The sequence below is a fragment of the Phascolarctos cinereus genome, unplaced genomic scaffold (assembly GCF_003287225.1).
Source record: "Phascolarctos cinereus isolate Bilbo 61053 unplaced genomic scaffold, phaCin_HiC Scaffold_5;HRSCAF=322, whole genome shotgun sequence".
NCBI classification, from domain to species: domain Eukaryota; kingdom Metazoa; phylum Chordata; class Mammalia; order Diprotodontia; family Phascolarctidae; genus Phascolarctos; species Phascolarctos cinereus.
In genome coordinates, this window is record NW_027555958.1 from 396590150 (window position 1) to 396609376 (window position 19227).

The window sequence follows — 19227 nt, forward strand, 5'->3', positions numbered from 1 at the left end:
GGTAACTTTTTTTAATAATCACAAGTAATTTATTTTTGAGAATCATTTAACATGAAATTATACAAATAAAATTTATATAAACACAAATCCACATTTGTCATAACAGATGGCAAAGGACAAAGCAAAAACAAGAAAACTAAATTGGCCGCTATATACAATTGGACACAGTTGTGTCACGTACACTAAAAGCCTTTTAAAAAATAGTCATCTCAGATCAATAGAAGACCACTCGCCATTCAACATCCTCATCCTGCGAGATAGGCTGCGGTAGCAATCTGCACCTGTTTTCTCCGTGTCCTCCTTTAATATGGCTGGTAATTGTTTTGGTGATTACCACCCCCTCGGGATGCTTTGCCACAGGTGCTTTATTGACCTCGGCCACGACCCCTGGTCCCACCCCGTCCACCAGCTGCAGCGCCCCTCCCTCCTTTCTGTTGTTGCTGTTGCGCCTGTATACCTCTTTGGGCTGGGCAACTTTGATTTCACACTTCCCAGAACCAATATGATGATATCTGTTTCCTAATAATTTCTTTACTGGTTCTTCATCTGTATATGTGATGAAACAAAATTCTTTTCTTTCATTTGTTTTTGTGTCTATAGGAAGTTCGATATTCTCAATCTCTCCAAACGCCCCGAAATACTCCTTGATCGGCTCCTAGGACGTGTCCGGGCTCAGTCCGCCAACGAACACCTTTTTTGGGGGGTCCTTCCCCTTAGAGCCTTGGCCCTCTTGCGGTCTATCAAGTTGCCATCCAGCTTGTGTTCTTTGAACTCCAGGACCTTGTCCACGCTGGCAGCGTCTTTGAAGAGCACAAACCTGAATCCCCGCGATCTGCCCGTGACCGGATCCGTGTTAATTGTGCAGTCTACAACCTCTCCAAAACGAGACAGGTACTCAGTGAGATCTTTCTTGCTCGTATCCCAGCTTAGCCCTCCAAAAAAAATCTTACTGCAAACAAAGTTATTTGCACCTTTTACCTGGAGGCCCCGCCGGGGGCCCGGGGAGACGCACCCTCCCCCTGGGAAGGCCCGCGGGCACTCAAATAAATGGGTAACTTTGAGAAAAGCTATTTCAGTGGAATGACGACGTTAGAAGGTCAGAAGCCAAGTTTTAGAGAGTTGAAAAGAGAGTGAGAGGACAGGAAGCAAAGTCGTCTGTTGTAAATTGTTTTCTCAATGAGTTAAGCCAGAAAAGGGAAAAAAAGAGATATGAAGTAATAACAAAGATGGAAGAATCAAGTAAGGGTTTTTTGAGGATGGGGGAGATGTACATGTTTTGGGGCAATACTAAAGTAGCCAGTAGACATGGAAAGATTTAAGATAAGTGATAGCACTGTGATGACAGAAGAGGCACTCTGCCGTAGAGATAGAATGTGATAGGATTGCTTATAAAAGCGGTGGGATTTTGCCTTGGTAAGGAGAAAGCCCATCTTTTCACTTGAAACAAGGGTGAAGGAAGTCGTGACAGAAGCTATTTGAATAGTATGAAGTATGAATGAGGGGGAAACAGGAAGATATTGGCAGATGACCTTAATTTTTTTTTTAGATATAAATTTCTTTATTTTTAGTTTTCAACATTTCACTTCCACAAGTTTTTGAGTTCCAAATTTCTCACCCCTCCCCCACCCCAAGATGGCATGCCTTCTGAACACCCCTTCCCCTAGTCTGCCTTCTCTTCTATCTCTCCCCACTCCCTTCTCTTATCCCCTTCCCCTTCTATTTTCCTGTAGAGCAGGATAGACTTCTGTACCCCATTTCTTATATTTCTTATTTCCCAGTTGCATGTGAAAGCATTTTTTTTAACATGTGTTTTTGAAACTTTGAGTTCCAAATTTTCTCCCTTCCTCCCTCCCAACCCACCCTCACTGAAAAGGCAAGCAACTCAATATAGGTTGTACATGTGCAGTTATGCAAAACACTTCCATAGTAGACATGTTGTGAAAAACTAACTCTATTTCCCTTAATCCTGTCCTGCCCTCCCATTTATTCTATTCTTTCTTTTGACCCTGTCCCTCCTCAGAAGTATTTGCTTCTGATTACCCTCTGTCCCAATCTGCCCTCCTCTCTATCATCCCCCCTGCTCTCTTGTCCCCTTCTCTCCCTATTTTCCTATAGGGTAAGACAAATTTCCATATCCAATTGAATGTGTAAGTTATTCTCTCCTTAAGTCAAATCCTATGAGAATAAGATTCCCTCATTCCCTCTCACCTTCCCCTGTTTCCCCTCCACTGTGAGAGGCTTTTCTGTTTTTTTTTAGATAATTTACCCCATTCTACCTCTGCCTTTCTTCTCCCAGTATCATCCTCTCTCATCTCTTAATTTTATTCTCCAGATATGACCCCTTCATCTTCAACTCACCCTGTGCCCTCTATCTATCTATATATACATACAATTTTTTTCCTTCAACTACCCTAATACTGACAAAGTTCTCATGAGTTACAAATATCATCTTTCCATGCAGGAATGTAAACAGTTCAATCTTAATAAGTCTCTTATGATTTCTCTTTCCTGTTTACCTCTTCATGTTCCACTTGAGTCCTGTATTTGAAAGGATGACCTTAATTTTTTCAGTGAAATGTGAAGGAAGATTCTCAGCAGAGAGGGTAAGGGGAAGAAGAGTCATGAAAAGTTTGTAGATTGGATGAAAAAGTTTGCAAGAGCCTTTCTAAAAAATGGGATATTAATTTGATGATGGAGGTGCAGAAAAATTGACTAGTAGCATCAATCAAAGTGATTGTGTTATTTTCTCAACTTTTGTTCAACAACTTTTATGTCAGCAACACACTGGAAGAATAATGTGACTGGAGTTAGGCAAGATGACTTGAGTTCAAATGTGACCTCAGAACCTGAGCAAGTCACTCAACTTCATTTGCCTCAGTTTCACCATCTATAAAATTAGAACAGTAGTATCTACCTACAAAGGTTGTTGTGAAGATCAAATGAGATATTTGCAAAGTGCTTAGCACAGTGTTACATAAACTTTAGTTATCATTGTTATCATTATTATTATCACTAGAAAAGATGGTGCTTGTGGGAGTGAACCAAACTGTAGGCTTTCCAGCACACAATCAGAAATATGGTAAGGGCACTAAGAGCCAAGGAGAAGAGGACAATGTATATCTGAATGGTTCATTAAGGTGTGAAGATGAAGAAAAGAGAAGTTCGTGCAGTGATTATGGAATGGGAGAGAATTGAAGTGTTAAGCAATAGGAGGTTCATGGTGTTCACAAAGAATAGGGCTCGATATGGGAAGAGAAAGAGTGATCTGGAGGTCTGTACAACGGCTATCATGAATTTGATTTGGTGGAAAATGTAGATTTTATGGACCTCAAACAAGGAGAGGGGAGAACTTACAAGTAGTGATGGGGAACAAAGATTATTCAACTCCCCACTTGAACCATGGAGCTGGGATGAATGTGTGAAAGTGCAATCAGTAGTGGATTTAAAATACCTGAGCTCAAATCTGACCTCAGGCACTTACTAGTTATGTGACCCCATACAAGTCATTCGACCTATTTTACCCTCAGTTTCCTCTTCTATAAGAGGAGAATAATAATAACATCCACTTCCAGGATTGTTATTAGCATAAAAGGAAATTATACTTGTGAAGAGCTTTATAAACCTTAAAGCAATATGTAAATACCAGAGATGATGATGACCTGTGTTTTTTTCCAGTATTTTGAGAAGATAATTTCTTGAAATACTTGGAAACCAAAATTAGATTTATTTATATAACAGACAACAAAAAGATCCAAGCACTATGTCCATAAAAGTTTTATTTTTAAATATAGGTTGCATTTTTTTCCCCATAGCTATTTATCAATGGGTAGGGATAGAAAGTCAGCTTCCGAGTTAGAAAGACCTGAGTTCTACTTCTGGGTCAGGCACATATTGACAGTACAATGCTGGAATAATCATTTAATCTCTCATTCCCATGGGAAATTCTCTAAGAGGTGTCAAACATGGGACTTTGAGCATGTGCAGCCAATGACACTCCTAAGAACAAATCAAACGAGATTAAAATGTAATTGGGAAATATTTAACAAAATAATTTAAAATACAATAAAACACAGGTAATTTTAATATGTAGTTTTTAGGTCAAATATGTACCCACTAGGATCCTTATATATAGTTTAATGGCCCCAGTGTCTATTTAACAGTACCGTTCAATGATTTGGCATCACTGTTGGGAAAGTTCTGAGTTGCATTGGTAGAGGAAACTTTCTCACATTATTCCTCATATCAATTTTATCATGTTTGATTCAAATAACTGAACAAAAAAAAGCCTTTAGAAGTTTGCTATGTTGAGTTTATGTAACCTAAATTACCAAGAAATTAAGATTTAAGTAATTAGTTTATTATAACATAGAGATGAAACAAAAGATTTCCAGTGCTAGTAAGGGAAAAGGAATATAAGATTCAGGTAAATAAAAATCAGAAAATAAGACAAAACAAAGTGAAAATAAATGCATATTCATTAGTGAGTATTCAAGGGAATGAGCTAATAAAAGACAGAAATAACCAAGATAAAAAAGATTCAAAATATTAGCATAATAATTATATGTGTACATAATTATAATAACAAATAATAAAATATATTGGAAGTTGGATAAATATTTCTGAGAAGGTGGGCAGTGGGCTATTCCAGGCACTGTGGTAAGAATATTTTACAAATAATCTCATTTGATATTCACACCAATCCTATGAAATAGGCACTATTGTTATCCTAGTTTTATCATTGAGAAAACTGAGGTAAAGGGACTTGCCCAGAGTCATGCTGTTAATAAGTGTCTGAGTGCCACCAACTGCTTCTGGATGTTTCCTCCATAATGTGCTTAAGGAACCAGTATAGAGGTGTGATCATCCTCTTGTTAAGACAAAATAATAAAGATAAGTAATTTAACAACACCTAGGTAATTAGATATCATTTCACAGATATTTAGAGGAAATCTGAACATGTATATTAAATAAAGGGTGATGAAAAAGCAAGGGTGTGAAGGCAGTAAAATGTATAATTTAGTTTTTAGCAAGTTCTCATTGTATATTACCCTGTAGTTTAACATTTCTTTGATGTCTTCCCTCTCTTAGTGGGAAGAAACCTCCCCCCATCTTTCCAATTAAAAATCTCTCCCCCAGATCCTTCTGGTCCCTAATGGAGCATTCAGAATATAGAATTTGAGATTTAAAACTTGAAGGTACCTGAGAAGTCATCTAGTCGAACCAAAATATTTTATATATGAGTAAATTGATTTTTCAATAGTTTTTCAGTTGTGTCCAAGTCCTTGTGATCTGATTTTGGGTTTTCTTGGCAAAGATACTAGAGCACTTTACCATTTCCTTCTCTAGCTCGTTTTACAGATGAGGAAAAAGAGGTAAAGAGCGTTAAGTGATTTACACACATCTAATAAGTGTCTGAGGCCAGATTTGAACTCAGGTCTTCCTGACTCCAGGCTTAGTGTTCTATCTACTGCACCACCTGCCTGCCCCCAATACACTGACACCCTTTCTCCCCCCACCAAAAATAAACACACACACGCGCACACACACACTGATACTAACTTGCCAAAGGTCACATAGGTAATAAGTTGCAGAAGTGACATTTAAACAGTGGTCCTCTGACTTCGTAGATAATAGTCTGTCCTTTGTATGACATTTCTTCTCTGAATACTTTCATGAAACATACCAGATAACTGTCATAATAAATCAGTCTGGGTCAGAGACATGTAATATAGAATCATAGATTTAAAGGATGAATTGACAGTAGAAATCATCTAGTACAATCACCTAGTTTTACACATGAGGAAATACAATAATAAATAAGGAAATAATAATATACCAAGCCTATAATTCTGACTGATCACTATAAGGTAGCTCTTTTTTAGAAGTAGAAGAATCTAACAGAATTTAAGCTCCTTGAGAGCAGGGGTTCTAATTTTTGTCTTTGTAAATCCAGTGTGTCTCATTGTATCTAGTAGAAGATAGGTTCCTGGTCAGTGAGTGAACTGGAAAAAAAAAATCAGATTAACAAACTCTAAAGCAAAAAGTCAAATATTTTTCCCTCTTTTCCTTGCATTTGGATATTTTATTAGGCAAACTCATAGATGCAGTAATCACTACTTCAAGACATTATTTTTGTTCCTATTACTCGTTTACTAAAACAATACAGAATGTCAAGGCTTGAAAGGACCTTGGAAGCCATTTAAGCTAATATGTACCAGAACACACAAATGGTCAACTATGCTTGTAGATTTACGGGGCCTGCTCTTTCTTGAAGTAATTGAACCTATTTTGAGATATCTCAGGTTTTTAGATTTATATTACCTCAAGCCAAAATTAGCTTCTTTGAATTATTTGTAATTCTCCCCTTTGGGGCCAAATATAGCAATCTTATTTCCATTTCCCCTGTAAACTTCTTATCTAGACTAAACATTTCAAGTTCTTTCAATCGATATGTCTGTGGCACAACTTCATGGATGTTGGCTATCCTGGTTACTTTCCTCTGGGGTACTGGGACTGAGGGATGTAGTGAATGTTCAAGGAAGACTAGTACCTTTGGTGTGAGGGCTCTTTTCTACTTTTGGTGTCCACCTGTTTCACCTAACTCTTACCTGTAGCTCCAACAAGCTGTAGCATGTGAAGTGGCCACACCTCAATAAATTGTTTCAGTAGATGGGCTAAACCAGGTTGAGAGTAACCGAGGGTCTCAGACCCATTAGTGAGGTAGGGGGCTGCCTACCCCAAGATGTGAAGACTTCCCTTGAGAGAATGGGCAGATGAGAACAGTTTGTTCCAACAGCCATGAAGGCAGCTGAGGTAGGCACTTTGGAGTGCTTAGAGCTTGGTTAGACACTGAAGATACCAAGGTCATCCACTGCATCTTGTGCCATTGCCAGTCATCTTGACTCTGTCCTGCTACTGGACCATGATGACTCTGGAGAAGAGAGTGAGGCCGATGACTTCATGCAACTCTGCCGCACTTAAATCCAATTTACACACAAATCAAAAGACATCACCCATATCATTTTACCATCTTTACCTATCTCAAAGTTTTGTGGCGACAGGCAAGTGATGAAGCAGCAGGTGCGAATACAGTGGGAGCTGTAGTAACAACCGCACATACAGACTGCCTGCAGAGTTGTCTTCTCACTGGAAGAAGCCCGCTGGGTGTCTGAGTGGCCTTTTAAGGATCACACTGCTCACCTCCTAATATGAAAAAGGGGCTAGAAAAGGAACCCTAAAAATTGTCTGCTTGCCCAATTTGGTCCTGGCCTGATTATGGGGGCAGGCAGAGATTCCCACCCTGTGGTCAAACACACACACACACACACACACACACACACACACACACAGAAATGTACCAAAATGTCTTTAAAGATGATGCCACTCACCATTGGTGCATGGAATGTGGTGCACACTTGTAGACAACAAAAAATCCAGTAGACTTTGAACAACTCATGTTGTAAGAGAACTCAGCAGGTATTGCATCCACATAACAGCCCTGAGTGAAACAAGGCTGTCAAATGAATGCCAGCTTACTGAAGTTGGAGCTGCATACACATTTTTGGAGTAACCACTATGAAAGGGAATACTGTAAAGCTGGAATAGGTTTTGCAATCAAAACTAATCTAGTCAACAAGCTTATATGCCCACCAATAGGAGTGAATGACAGGCTCATAACAATGTGATTGCCACTTGTAGGAAAATGTTATGCCACCATTATCCTTGCCTATGTTCCCACTATGACAAGCCCTAATGAGGTCAAAGAAAAAAAAATATGAAGACCTAGAGACCCTTATCATCAGTGTATCAAAAGAGGACAAGCTTATAATTCTGGGTGACATTAATGCTAGAGTAAGTTCAGAGTACCAGACTTGGCAGGGAGTTCTAGGGAGAAATGGGGTTAGAAAACAGCAACAGCAATGGTCACAAAGACTTTTGCATCTTATGGCCTTCTCATCACCAATCTGTCTTTTGTTTACCTAAATGCACTAAAACTTTGTGGATCACGCTCATAGAAAACACTGGCATTTAATATACTATGTGATTGTAAGGAGAAGAGACAGTCAGGGTTTAAGAGTGATGAAGGCAACGTGTGGTGCAGAATGCTGGACTGATCATAGACTTATCCTCTCTAAGCTAAATTTTCGCATTCAACAATGTGAAATGCCTTGGTGGCCCCAAGGCAAAATGACTACAAGTGGAATTAATGTCAGCAGCTTAGAGTTCTCTGAGCAGAAATACTTTGTTGCTAACTTGGAGGGAGAGTTGAGCCAGCACATGGTTGGCAACAGTGGAGCAGAAAAGGAGTGGGTAGTCTTCAGAGGTTTGTGTACAGCACTGTATTTGCTCATCTTAGAGCACATGAAAAACAAACAAACAAACAAACAAGACTCGTTTGATAAAAATGATGGGGAAATTCTGAAGCTGTTAAAAGAAAAATGAGAAGTCCATGGGATTTACCAGTAGGATAGTTCATCCATCTCTAAGAAGGCAGTATTTAATTCCATCAAAAGTAAAGTGCAAGTGAAGCATAGAGAGATGCAGGGTTCTTGGCTCAGTAAGAAGGCAGATGAAATTCAGTTCTGTGCTGAAAGTAACAAGCCAAAGTGCTTTTATGATGCCCTGAGAGCTATTTATGAGCCAAAGACTTACGGTGCATCTCAACTACTCAGTGCTGATGGAGCCACATTGATTTAGTGATAAGGACATGATCCTAGAGAGATAGGATGAACACTTCCATAGTGTTTTCAACAGACCATCCTTAATGCTGAAACCATTGACCATTTATCTCAGATTGAAGTCAATCCTTCCCTAGCTGAAGTTCCAACTGAAGAAGTAGTTTTGGATGCCATTATGCTCCTTTCATGTGGCAAAGCATCTGGTGCTAATTCTATTCCAGTTGAGATTTACAAGGTGGGGGGGGGTCCATTGTTCATACAAAAGGTGAATGAAATTTTCTGAGTTTTATGGTAAGAGGAGGTTATCACCCAGGAGTTCAAGGATGACTCCATTGTCCATCTCTATAAAGATAAAGGAAATAGATTGTCCTATAACAATCACAGGGGGTCTTTCTCTTAGTCATCGCTGGCAAGATTCTTGCCAGAGTCCTCCTTAATAGGGTAATACTTCACCTGGAAGATGGCCATCTACCTGAGAGCGAAATTTAGAAAGGGCTGAGGAACATTGAATATGATATTTACTGCCCAAAAACTCCAGGAGAAATGCCAATAGCAGAACAGAGGTCTGAACACAACATTCATCAAAATGGCCGTTGCCTTTGATACTGTCAATCATGAGGGCTTATTGAAAATTATGTCAAAATTTGGTTGCATGGAGAGGTTCATCAGCATTATATGTCAATTTCATAATGGCATGCTTGCCTGGCTTCTGGATAATGGATGATAGATGATGCTCTCACACTTTCCCAGTCACCAGTGGAGTGAAACAGGGCTGTGTGCTTGTTCCCATGCTTTTTAGCATGATGATTTTAGCCATGTTTTCAAATACCTTCAGTCAAGACGAGCAAGGTCAGCTACCATACTGATAGTAAATTCTTCAACTTGAAAAGCCTTTAGGACAAGACCAAAGTGGAGGAGTATTGGTGCATAATTTTCTGTTTGCAGATGATTGTGCACTCAACACAGTCTCTGCAGCTCAAATGTAACAAAGTATGGATCAGTTCTTTGCTGCTTGTGCTAATTTTAGCCTAACAATTAACATCGAGAAAACAAGTGTTCCATCAATCAGCAACACACCATCCATACGTGGAACCACTGGTTGCAGCAATTGGAGAAGTTTTGAATTCTGTGGTTAAGTTTGATTACCTTGGCAGTATACTTTTTAGGAATGTACCATTGATAATGAAGTTGACACACACATTGCCAGAGCTAGCTCAGTGTTTGGGAAGCCTCGAAGAAAAGTGTGTGAGAGAAGAGGTAGTATACTGACTGCCAAACTGAAGATCTACAGAGCCATTGTGCTGACCTCCTTGTTATATGCCTGTGTAATCTGGGCAGTATACCAGCACCATGCCAGGAAACTGAATTGATTCCATTTTAATTGTCTTAGGAAGATTCTGAAGATCACCTGGCAGGATAAGATACCAGACACTGAGGTCCTTTCTTGAACTAAACTGCCAAGCATTCAAACTCTGCTTCAGAGAGCACAACTACAATGGGCTGGCCATGTTGTTCAAATGTCAAGTGTATGCTTGCCAAAAAGACTATTGTGTGAAGAACTCACACAAGGCAAGTGCTCATATAGCGATCAGAAAAACTGATACAAGAACACTATCAAGGTCTCTCTTAAGAAATTTAAAATTGATTGTGTGATGTGGGAGACACTGGCACAGGATTGTCCTGTGCCCTCATGATGTGCCCTCATCAGGGAAAGTGCTTTGTTCTCTAAGCAAAGCAAAATTAAAGTAGCTCAAAAGAAACATGAGATGCACAAATTTAGAGAATCCACTTCAAGTGTTCACATGGATTATTTGTGCCTGACCTGTGGTAGAGCATTTCAAACTCATTTTGGTCTGATCAGCCACAGTTGGACACACTATAACTTGACTCTAACAAAGTGATGTCATTTTGGTCCTCTTTGAGAATGAAGGACAGCAACTAACTAGCTAACCAACTATCTAACCCAGGATTGAGCAATCTTCTACTAAATTCTTATTCCAGGCATGGAGGTGACCTTGATTTTCTGAAGGTCCTGCCAATGATTTGGCATATATTACTAATTAGGATTTTATCATTCCACTTCCAAAACTGCTAGAAGTTACAATCTTAAGTATTGTTTCTTGTCTCAACTAACTGCCTTACATAGTATGCTTGGAATTTTAAGTGTAAATTAAAGATATCACCAATATTTGGCCAGCCAAAGGCTAGTTTACTTTTAATTCCATTATTTTTTTAGAACTTCACACCTTATAAAGAAGCAACAGTATGTAAATACTCTTTTACACTTCATTTAAGAACATAAAAAATTGGTCATTACTATAATTTACCCTTAATTTCTGGAATTTTATGATTTGAATTGGGAGAGGTGGGGATTACATTACTCTTGGTGTCCTGATCAACTCCCTCCCAATTACAGAACTATAAGTTCTAGCTTTGAATTTGTCTCTGCTCTCATATTTTCTACCCGTTTAACCTTGGGCAAATCACTTACCATTTTTTGGCCTCAGTTTCCTCATCTGTAAAATGAGGGGGTTGGACCAAATGTTCTTTAAGATTCTTTCCTGCTTTAAATTTATAACATGAAAAGTTACTTCTTCCTTTCTTTTTAAAATTGGCTTATTATGAATTCCTGTGTCTGTTTTCTTATTTTTCATCTCTCATTTCAGGGAAAAGTAAAAAGAAAGAAGTGGGAAAAAAATCAAGTAGTGAAAAAAGGGCTAAGAGAGGGCTGGAAGTAAAAACCAGAATTCTTAATTTGATGTAAAATGGGAAAGAGATGCAGTGAATTGAGTAATTGGTTGGAGATTGGTTGGTAGAATATGAATATTGATAGAGACAAATAATTTTGTGGACAACATACTGAATAAAATGTAGGGCAGAAAGGTGAAAACAGCTCAATCAGGGAAGAAGTGGTTGTGATATTCAAGATAAAAAGTAACTAGTGAATGAATTTCAGACAAGTTCCAAAGGATGCAACATGATTTGGTGGTAGCCCATTCCAAGAGGTGAATGAGGTGGAAGAAGCAGAAGGGAATTGAAAAAAAAAAAGTTATACTGCTTTGTAATTGACAAGAAAGAGAACATAATAATGGTTGACAGAAGAGAAATGGAAGTGTAAATTGTTGGAGAAAAAGGAAAACTCAATCTTTGTCATATTTTAGCTAAATATGTTTTAGTGCAATGTATAGAGAATTAACTCAGGTATTCCAGAGGCAACAGTGAGCCCAATAGCTATCTTTATTCAAAGACAGAGCTTGGAAAATATGGATTATAAAATAATATTAATTTCACATGCTAGTCAGGGAACTATAAGAGCCCTTACACATTTCAGGCTAATATTGGTGTTGTAGACTAGCTGTTAATCTATGCATTGTCTTATTGAAAAGGACAGGAACCTGCTTATTGGACATATATAATTTCTCTTTTTAAAAAAATCAATCTGCATTATTTTATTTTTAATTTATGGAATAAAAGACAAATTTCTGTAACATAGTATAATTAAAAAGTTGATTGCACATGAAACTGCAGTTCTATTATGTACAACTTGCTATTCCTTTTAAATATATAATAAAGTCATCATGTGAATTTCTTTTTTTCCCTTCCCTTTGCCTCCCCTACTCTAGAGATGGCTACCATCAGACACAAATATGTATATAAAATATAATTTCTTAATGATGGCACCTCCAAGGATTATGAGTAGTTCTTAACTGTCTCATATATATTTAGTGTAAATTTGGGTCTCTGCTTGTGTGTGTGTGTGTGGCAGTGGGGGATAAGAGGACAGGTGTGGGTGTATATAGTTATGGGGGAGGAAGCCTGGAAAATCCTACTTCAAGACCATCAATTGCAGGAAACTTTTTTCATTCTCTACTCACAAATAAAGCAGCATAGTATAATGGATAGAGAGAGGGATTCAGACTCAAAAAAGACCTGCATTCAAATCCTACCTCAATCACATATTGGCTTGTTGACCCTGGTAAAGTCACTTAACCTCTAATTTAATGCAAGTAATTACCTACAACTAGTCTGAGAACAGCTGGATTAGGAAGCTTCCTCACTGGGAATTTGCTATGTCAATAAAATTACAGATTTGGTCTAAAAAGTAACAGGAAATGGTAAAATCTAGGGTATTTGACCATATTTTGGCTATATTAGAAGTAAAAATATCACTGAGATAGATTAATGGTAAACAGACTCATTTTCTTAATTTTAAAAGAGTATGCTGAGCTAAAGCTATACTGAATGTGTTTTGTTTTCAGATATTTTCTCTGAGATGCTAATTTGGTATGTACTTTGTGACTCTTCTATTCTACCTACAAATTTAGGACATCCTATTTTAACAAATCTTAAAGTCCTTCGGCCATAATCAATTGTGGTTTGAAGGTCAATCTAGTTTTTGGCAGGATTTACTAAGCTGAAAATTTTTCACACGGTCTTGGTAATGTTGTTTAAGTATCAGCCTACAAAGCCTCATCACATCACCCCGCTGGCCTCAAAGTGATTGGATGGATAGATAGATAGATAGATAGATATACAAATAGATAGATAGACGACTAGATATTTATCTAATTTGTAGAGGCCATCCACAAAATTATAGAGGGGTAACAAATCTGTGTTGATGAAGTGAATATCTACCTCAGTGAAATTGCAGCTTCCTGAAGGATTCAAATATTATTTTAGGAAAGCATATCACATCATTCCATCTCTCATCTAATGTAGCAGTGATTTCAAATTCAGAGACATCTGCATCTTCTAACTTTATTTTTGTTGTTGTTGACTGAGAAATGTAAACCACTTTAACCAGCTGCTGTTTTCTATGTTGTTTCACCCAAAATTTGTATATCAAAACAGATCCAGTGAAATATACTTTATTGATAGCAAAGGAAATGTTTTGAAATCCTTTTCAAGTACAACAGTACTCTTGGCTGACATTCACAATCAAAGATCATGTTATAGCATATAGCTGCATATTGGATGGACATCACTTTAAAATACTATTCTACAAGCGTGCTCTGAAATGGGAGGATCACCAATGTTCATGGTCAATTTCGTGTAAAATGTTTAGCTTAACCAGATAAGTTATGGTAAACAAGCTACAATTTAGGATTTCATATATACATACATATATATACACACACACATATGTATATGTATATATTTGTATACATGTATTTTGAAAAGTATTTGTATTATCAAACCAGATAGTTGAAATTTATTTATTTGGACTTGCGTTTTGAGTACACCAGCAAAGAAAAGGTAATGCATTCACTTCTATCATTAATATAATATGTTAAAGAGATTTCCATTTGCAAACTTAATTACAGGGATGATTCATACAGATGCGTAGGATCTACCCTTCACATTACACTCCATGACTGCACACATGTCCGTTCTAGTTCTGTGAGTAATTCGTGGCTTGAGACACTTTTGACAAAAATAGTCTTACATGAAAAGATCTTCAGTGAAAGGTAAAATTCCATCCATCGTATTCTGTTGCCATTTCTCCTCTTCTTCCTTGATTCACTCCCTTGTTCTCAGATGTTCATAACTAACTATACTCACCTGAGATTCAGGTGTTTGAACCCTGCCTCATATGCATACTATTTGTGTCAACCTGGGTACTCTGAGCCTCAGTTCCTTCATTTATAAAATGGGTATAATAATTGTACCTACACTGTACCTTGCAAGATGATATAACATATATACAGTACTTTTTAATTTTTGTAAAGCTGTTATTATTTGAAAAGCTGAAGATGTGAAATTTCCAGTTTTTCTGGGTTCCTATTATTCTTAGAATTGTATAGATAGGAATAACAAAATATTTTTCCCTAAAATTCAATCACATATACATAAATAATTAAAATCACCATACTTATTAATACTTGTGTTACTATAGGTTATGTTATATATCTCTGTGTGTGTGTGTGTGTGTGTGTGTGTGTGTGTGTGTGTGTGTATCAGGGGGAGGGTGGGATCCATACCTCTGATTTTATCAGCATAGGGAGGTACTAGTGTGGATACACTTTCCACTGATACAGAACAATAGTTTGACATATCAAGAAGTTGCCTGAGGGAGGCACTGACAGGGTAAATAACTTGCCTCTGTGACCATAGCTAGTATGTGTCAGAGGCAAGGCTTGAAACTAAGTCTTCCTAATTCCTTGGTAAACCTCCATACGTACTTCTTCTCTGGAAATAATTAGTATTTGGGAGTCTATTTGTCTAGCTTGCTAAAAGAAAGAAAGGAAGAAAGAAAGAAAGAAAGGAAGAAAGGAAGGAAGAAAGAAAATTGCATATTGGCTTACATATTATAAATATGTATTAGGTGGAAAGCCATATTCAAAAATATGTCTGATGTGTGAAGTAAAATACTTATTTTTCACACTTTTAAAAGAAATAATAAGATGTAAGAGCTATAGATCTAGTACAGTTTCTTCATTTTGTAGTTGGGTAAACAGAACAGAAAGGCTAGATAACTTGCTCAATGGCCCAATGTTTAAATGTAGCTTTAAGGTTTGCAAATCGCGTGTGTGTGTGTGAAGAGGATTGGTGGTGGCCCCATATGCAGTGAGAGGCCTTGGTCGTTTTACACCAAGGAATTTCCCAGGTCTTAGTTTGTCTGAGACAATGCCCATTCAGTAATTAAAGGCTAGGTAAGGAGTGAAGCAAAACAAGGCCTAGTTTGCCTTCATAAAGGAGTTACTCTAGGAGGGGATGACTCTTAGAGTTTTGGGACAGAACAGAAACAATTGATATTTACACTCATTTTGAACCATCAAAACCAAGCAATGAGCAAGTGAAGCTTGGATGGGGACCTATTTTTGGCCAATCAATGAAAACCAGAGTGATTTGGATTTAAAGGCAGAGTCAAGTAGCTCCATCTGCATCACAGTTGGCCTGACTTTTCAGAACTATATTTCCATGAATCTTAAGTGAAATATATATGTATATATATTTTTTCATTCCATGTATATTATGCATAAATATGTAAATATATATGCATATATGTATTATATCTAAATGCCACTTATTTGGTTTTCACAACAATATTGCAATTGAGGTGCTATTGCAACTCCCATTTTACAAATGAACAAACTGAGGCTGAAGATTAAATTATTTGTCAAAAGTTATATAGTTATTTAGTGTTTTAGTTAACATGTGAACAGGTTTTTTTGTTGTTGTTCATTTGTTTGTTTTACTCCAAGTTCAGTATCTAAAGACTATGACATGTATTAAGCAGCAGTGTTGGGATTCAAAGCAAAATCTTCTGGCACCTAACCTAGGTCTCTCCTTCCTACCCTTATTTCAAACAGAGGGTTTATATTTTGGGGCAAGAAAAATAATCTGATTTGAAAACCTATGGAATGAAATTAAGTCATTTTGAAATATTTTACTATAAAAATTTTGATAGATTTTTGTATTTGTATATGATAATAAGTCTCGTCATCTCACATATTCAGTATCTTATACACTTATCAAAGAGAGAATTTGAAAGAAAATATCTAATAAGTGGGAAATGAATATTACAGAGTATAAAAAAAAGTTTCAAGGTATTACGTATTGTTGCTCCTACAGTCATTTAAGTATTTTCAATCCATAAAGTCACTGAAGCTGCTAACTTGAGACTGCTAGACTTTAAGACAATAAAGATAATTCATTGGACCATAAAGCATTCCACAAAATTGGTGTAAGAGTGCCAGTAACTCCACTGTCAATGTCATCTTGCAGAGTTTGCCAAGATTTTGTCACAGTAGGTTAATGAGGTGATAATAAATACAAAATTTTCTCCTGAGTATGAACCAAGTCAAAAATCTTCTAGTGTTCAAAAAAAGACTACCTCATACTTTCCCTTTGTCAGTGTAGTGCCAAATTCCTAGGTAAAACCATTGAATTTTAATTCAATTTCCATGTATGGAGGAAATTATTATTTTTTATCATCCACACCCAACCCCCTAGTCACCAATGAGACCTGATTTAACTTGAAGGGCATATAGATAAAAACATGAAGGACTTTTCTACACATCAAAAAAAAAAATTTACCATGATATTTTGTTATCCAGGCATTCAAAATAATATATTTGAAGTAATAATAATAATCATAACTGACAGTTATATACCACATTAAGGTTGGAAAAATGTTTAATCTATATTATCTCTTTTGATCTGTGTAGCAACTTTGTAACAGAATTGCTATGGAGCTTATAATTTTTTTGAAGTTTTTTTTTTTTTTAATGCTAGACCTGGGAATTCAAAAGTATAGAGAACTTGGGTAAGGAAATTTCCTCTGGCTAAAACAAATTTGTACTCTCTCTGTAACTTATTATCTTAGAGAGACAAATGAAACATTGAAAGATTTACTGTAGCCAGGATATATCAGAATTGGTCATTGAACCTAGATCTTTTTGGCTGACATGAAGCATCATAGATTTAGGACAGAAATGCATCTTATAGTTCATCTAGTCTAAACACCTCATTTGGCAGATAGGACAGAACCAGCTTCCTCAATTTCTGTACAATATGGATTAGTTTTCCATGAAAGGCAACTGGCCTTTCTCTGAGACTTGATGGGTTCTTGTCTCCTTAATGTCACTTCTTTGTAACCTAAGGGCATAAAAACTACCCATGTGGAACTGAGTTCTTTTGACTTGGTGCATTTCTTTTTTTTGGGGGGGTATTTTTATTAATTAATTTATTTTTAGTTTTCAACATTCACTTCTATAAGATTTTGAATTCCAAATTTTCTCCCCATCTCTCCCATCCCCCCATCTTAAGATGGCATGCATTCTGAATACCTGTTCCCCCAATTTGCCCTCCCTTCTATCACCCCCCCCATTCCTTTCCCCTTCTATTTTCTTATAGGGCAGGGTACATTTCTATACCCCTTTGCCTGCATATCTTATTTCCCAGTTGCATGTAAAAATAATTTTTAATATTTGTTTGTAAATCTTAGAGTTCCAGATTCTTTCCTTTCATCCCTACCCACCCGTCCTTGTTGAGAAGGCAAGCAGTTTGATAAAGGTTATGCTTGTGAAGTCATGCAAAACACTTCCATAGTAGTCATGCTGTGGAAAACTAACTATATTTGTCTCCATCCTATCCCACCCCCCATTGTTTCAATTCTCTCCTTTGACCCTGTACCTCCTCAAAAGTGTTTGCTTCTGATTACCCCTCCCCCAATTTGTCCTCCCTTCTATCACACTGCCTCTCGTATCCCATTTTCCTGTAGGGCAAGATAGATTTCCATACCCCACTGAATGTGTATGTTATTCCCTCCTTAAGCTAAATCCGATGAGAATAAGAATCATTCATTCCCTCTCCCCTCTCCCCTCTTCCCCTCCATGGTAAAAGCTTTTTCTTCCCTCTTTTCTGTGAGATAATTTACCCCATTCTACCTCTCCCTTTCTACTTCTCCCAGTATAATCCTGTCTCACCCCCTTAATTTTATTTTTTAGATATCATGCCTTCAAATTCAACTCACCCTCAATGGTTGCAAATATCATCTCTCCATGTAGGAATGTAAACAGTTCAACTTTAATAAGTCCCTTATGATTTCTCTTTCCTGTTTACCTTTTTCATGCTTCTCTGGAGCCTTGTGTTTGAAAGTCACATTTTCTATTCAGCTCTGGTCTTTTCATCAAGAATGCTTGAAAGTCCTCTATTTCATTGAATGTCCATTTTCCCCCTGAAGGTTTAAACTCAGTTTTGCTGGGTATGTGATTCTTGGTTTTAATCCAAGCTCCTTTGACCTCCAGAATATCATATTCCAAGTCCTCTGATCCCTTAATGTAGAAGCTGCTAAATTTTGTGTTATCCTAATTGTGTTTCCACAATACTCGAATTGTTTCTTTCTAGCTATGTGCAAAATTTTCTCCTTGACCTAGGGGCTCTGAAATTTGGCTGTACTATTCCTAGAAGTTTTCCTTTTTGAATCTCTTTTAGGAGGTGATTGGTGGATTCTTTCCATTTCTATTTTTACCTACTGGTTGTAGCGCCTCAGGGCAGTTTTCCTTTATATTTTCTTGAAAGATGATGTCTGGGCTCTTTTTTTCATCATGGCTTCCAGGTAGTCCAATATTTTTAAAATTATCTCTCCTGGATCTATTTTCTAGGTCAGTTGTTTTTCCAATGACATATTTCACATTATCTTCTTTTTTTTTTCATTCTCTTGGTTTTGTTTTATAAGTTCTTGATTTCTCACAGAGTCATTAACTTCCATTTGCTCCATTCTGATTTTTAAGGAAGTATTTTATTCAGTGAGCTTTTGGACCTCCTTTTCCATTTGGTGAATTCTGACTTTTAAGACATTCTTCTCCTCATTAGTTTTTTTGGACCTCTATTGCCATTTGGGTTAGTTCATTTTTAAGATGTTATTTTTTTCAGCATTTTTTTGGGTCTCTTTTAGCAAGCTGTTGATTTGTTTTTCATGGTTTTCCTGTATCATACTCATTTCTTTTCCCAGTTTTCTTCTACTTCTCTTACTTGCTTCTCAAAATCCTTTTTGAGTTCTTCCATGGCCTGAGACCAATTCTTATTTTTTCTTGGAGCTTTT

General features: G+C 37.1%; 1 pseudogene; it reads right to left on the minus strand.

Moving 5' to 3' along the window:
• Nucleotides 1-269: 269 nt before the first annotated feature.
• On the minus strand, nt 270-6633 carry LOC110206777 (heterogeneous nuclear ribonucleoprotein D-like pseudogene; annotated as a pseudogene).
• Nucleotides 6634-19227: the final 12594 nt, after the last annotated feature.